General features: G+C 42.1%; 1 long non-coding RNA gene across 1 annotated transcript; it reads left to right on the top strand.

Moving 5' to 3' along the window:
- Positions 1 to 2,951: 2,951 nt before the first annotated feature.
- On the top strand, positions 2,952 to 4,186 carry LOC310864289. Its single transcript, XR_014569729.1, has 2 exons — positions 2,952 to 4,018; positions 4,080 to 4,186. It is a non-coding gene; the product is annotated as an uncharacterized lncRNA (long non-coding RNA).
- Positions 4,187 to 4,458: the final 272 nt, after the last annotated feature.

Below are 4,458 nucleotides of genomic sequence, written 5' to 3'. Positions count from 1 at the left end.
GCTACGAGCTTGTAGGTCTGCTATTTTTGATAGATCATGAAAATGTGCCTCAAATTTGGAATATCTTTTTTTCAGAACAAACGTTTTTTACTCAAATCTTTGCTTCTGGGGAGGTCCCTGTAACTACATATTTTCAGATGGGGGTCGGAGGCCAATTACAGATCATTTTTGGACACATGAAATATTGAGTGATATAGGCCTAGAAACATGAGGTATTTCAGAAAACTGTCAGGATTTAGAAGACATTTTTTTTCAGGCCTAAATGGGTTAAGCACCATTCACATTTAGCACTATAACTGAAATTATGTGAGCATACACGCTGATGTACGATTCGTTCTGTAAACTGTCAATAAAGGTGCTGTGCAGTCCAGCTGTGTCGGAGCTCACACAGAGAGGTGGACGGAGTGCTGAAAGACGTATGCAATAGGATGTATGGATAATCTGTCTAATTATTAATCATAAGGAGGTCGGGTAGTTGTACCCTACCAGAGGTAATGACAGTTTAATAGCCCACAGCTAGCGTTAGCATCTACTACATTAATAACAAAACTGACAGTGAACAGATTGCATCCCGCATGTCGGATGGATTTCGAATGGCTTTCAATTCTTCTACGCTGAATGTGATCCAAACATATGTCCATGACTATGGTTGTCATTATTGTTGTGGTGTGGACGCTGCCATACATTTCAGTTGGAACATTTTCAAACGGTATTGAAATAACTTTACATATCCTATATCTTCTCTTTGATTCTTTCAGGGACCTCTTGCTACCTGACGGTAATCGAGTCAGTGCCTTCTCAGTGGCCAGCACAGCCATCGCTGCAGCCCAGTGGTCCTCCAGTCAGGTACACTAGTACAGGCCTTACTTTCTCCAACACCAAAAGAGGTTAACGGGGTCCCTAGCTACACGAGTGATCGTTAGGAATTAGACTCGCGTACAACTACAATCTCCGAATGCTCTATAGGGTCTGAAACTACACCTACACCCGAAATCTGAGTAATCTGTTTCTCATTTCCGTTCACAAGAATATATTCATATCCTGAAGAAGGCATAATGTTTGCCGAAAAGTTGGTCTTTCAATAAAACGTTTTTCTTTTGCATCGTGACTATGAGCTGTGCGACCTCTACTTCCTTTACACAAAAATAGGAGGTTATTTTTCATTTCCATTTCTGCTAAGCAGCAAGCTATATATGGTTAGATGATTTATATTTATATTGGGATAAATGTACGTGACTGTAAAGACGAAACGGAAGTGGGGAAGAGGCTCCACTTCCACTTTATCGCTTACTCAGGATAGAGCTTCCATTGCTCCTGTAATGGGAAATATGAAATTGTGCATTCACAGTACACCACTAATTGTTAAAACGGCATATCCTGATGTCTAGTCTAACTGGGTGTGGTCTACACTGAGTACTAGGCCTCTCGACTTAACCCATTCTGAACGGGAACCCATTTTGGTGTTAGCATCATGTCGTGCTTTAGCTATTGAAAAATAGCAGATAAGCTCATATCGCGCCACCGAGTGGCGCGATACGAGCTTGTAGGTCTGCTATTTTTGTAAAAATCGAAGAACGACTGACATTTTTAGAATCTGATCTCGGGTCAGAATGGGTTAAAAACCCAGCACACATGGTCTAGGCGTTTCTTGACGCGACAATGTGCTAGCGCCCAAAGAGAGGACAGAATAGTGAGGACGCAAACTGTGATTGGCCAGAATGAGATGATGATAAGAGCGACTCTAACTTCACACAGGTGTGATTTTTAAGGTACAGGTCATAGGGTCCAATTATATGTAACAACAAATGATAAGAGTAATGCACAGAAATACCACTTTTTATTATTTATTTAATTTCTCAGAGTATGTTAGATATGGAAAGGCACAGTAAAAGTGTAGAAGAATGAATATGTAAACTATGCTTTTATGATGATGAAACTGCTATACAGATGTATAGATTCAAAACGTACAATTGGGTCCCTATGGATACATAACTCCAACGGCGAGGAGTCGGCTCAAGACAACTTGGCAATGTTCGGCGATACGGTGATTCACTCAACGGTGTCTCCGTCGTTGTGACCAACTTAAAATGAGGTATTAGATAAATAAACTAGAAAAAGTGCCCTTCTGGGCACAGGTCTCCACCAGGTTATCCACAGATCCGTGCAGTTAGAGGTAAAAACACTTTTCGGCCAGTTATAGCGCCACCTTGAGGCTGAGTTGAAATTGTTCATGTGGCATTTCGTCCTCGGCCTAGTGGGAATGTGGGTGCACAATTTCACGGAAATCACGCGATGTGTTCATGATTTTCAGCATTTTGTTTGAAACTGAGCACTCCTGTGAACTTTGGAAGCCAATCTTAACCAATCAGGATGGAGTGTGAGAAATCTGAAAGACCCGTTTCGTTGAATGGCTCTAGAGAGACTGTGTACCAATTTGCGTGATGTTTGGACAAAATCTGTAGGTGTACTGTGCAAAAACTTGTTTTGCACAAAGCGGCCTCCTGGTGGCGCTATAACAGGCCGTTGTGGAATGTTTGGGGCATAGGTTCATGGGTGGCATCCAGGGAGTGTGTGTGCAAAATGTGGCATCGACCAGGTTAACGGTGGCCGAGATTAGCTCCTCACGGACTGACGGACGGACGGACACACGGACACACGGACGGACGGAGTGCAAAACATACTCTCCCCCTAGGCCTTCGGCCTGGTGGAGACAACAACACCGGGAGAGGGATTCGACCCACTCATGGCAGTTCCGCGTTTGTCACAGAAGGGGGTGTTGTGGAGTTACAGCGATCCGGTAGGAAAGAGACACCCACAGGAGTGTGACTGGTGCAGTGACAAGGACTGTCCCTCCTCTGAACACGGCCATTTGTGTTCGTACAGAAAGACGCTCAGCCAAGCCGGATGCACCGTGCTGGAAATGAACACCTCGCTGATCTAGAACTTTACATGGATTATATGATAAAATATACTGTATGTACGATAGGGGCATCAAACCAGACATGATATATAATACTATATAATACATTATGTTATATTTAGGTGCCAGATGGGTGTGGTTTTTCACGCAGCACAATACATTTTAGACAATCCCAGAGGAGTGTTTCAAAGTCAAATCAGTATACTTCTTAAATAGTAATAGTATTAATAATTCTCCTAGGCTGTAACTGAATTGCCATGCTGAGATGAACTCCACCCATCTGGTTACTCAAGTCATAAAACAAACCATGGACCATCACATTGAATCCATACCTGGTGGATGGTACAGTAATGGTAATCCCACACACAGCAGGAAAGAAAATAAATGCTATACCATCATAATGTATACTTTTCAAAAAGGTTAAAAGTATTTAAAAAAAACATGTATGTAAAAAGATGCCACTGTAATAATCAGTTGACTGATTATGGTCTGACTGAAAGCGATACACTCATTCCACTGTGAAGTGTACCGCGTCAGGACAAACAGTGGAGATATGAAATGTGCCGTTCCAACTCTTTCACGCTTTCCTGATCTTTTCCTGAAGGTTTTCTGAAAATGCATGTTTTCCCTGCAGATGTGGAGTTCTCAAAGGGCACATCTGTACATGAGTTGAGAACTGTAACCTGATTTAATTTACAATGATCTTGTATTGTATCTCAACACCTGACAAACCATGTTGAATGCCTATTATCCCTATTATCCCTGGGAATAATGTCCATTGATTGACAGGTGTGTGTGGACAAGTGATGGACTATATTTATGGAGGTTCTCTGTGTCAGCCTAAAGTTATGGCCAGAGTGAGTGTGTGTGTGTGTGTGTGTGTGTGTGTGTGTGTGTGTGTGTGTGTGTGTGTGTGTGCGTGCGTGCGTGCGTGCGTGCGTGCGTGCGTGCGTGCGTGCATGGTAGATGTCAACATATTCCTGACACTGAATATCTTGAGGTAAAATTGGAAAGTTTGTTCAAAAGTTGACCGCGCTTGTACAGTACAGTACAGTACAGTACAGTACAGTACAGTACAGTACAGTACAGTACAGTACAGTACAGTACAGTACAGTACAGTACAGTACAGTACAGTACAGTACAGTACCACTGCATACAGATATTGTTAACCTGACCTGGTCTGCATAGTATTTGCAAATAATTCTGTTTAAAGTGCCAGATGGATGTGATGAAACAATGCAATGTGTAGTTAAACAATTTAAGTTTAACATTTCTCAAAATATTTCATCAAGTAGGCAATCTACAAGCTCACGCAGCATTGTGACATGCTGTGCACTGTAGATATCTTTTTATTCATAAAATTATCACCTATAATGACATGCTCAAATATGGATGCCAGGCTTAACCCATTCTGACCGGGCACCCATTTTGGTGTCGGCATCATGTTATGCTTTAGCTATTGAAAAATAGCAGATCTACAAGCTCATATCGCGCCACCGAGTGGCGCGATACGAGCTTGTAGGTCTGCTATTTTTTTT

Source organism: Protomyctophum parallelum (genome assembly GCF_964188405.1).
Source record: "Protomyctophum parallelum genome assembly, chromosome: 9".
Classification (NCBI taxonomy): Eukaryota; Metazoa; Chordata; class Actinopteri; order Myctophiformes; family Myctophidae; genus Protomyctophum; species Protomyctophum parallelum.
The sequence above is the reverse complement of the archived record's forward strand: the minus strand, read 5'-3'. Positions and strand labels throughout refer to the sequence as shown.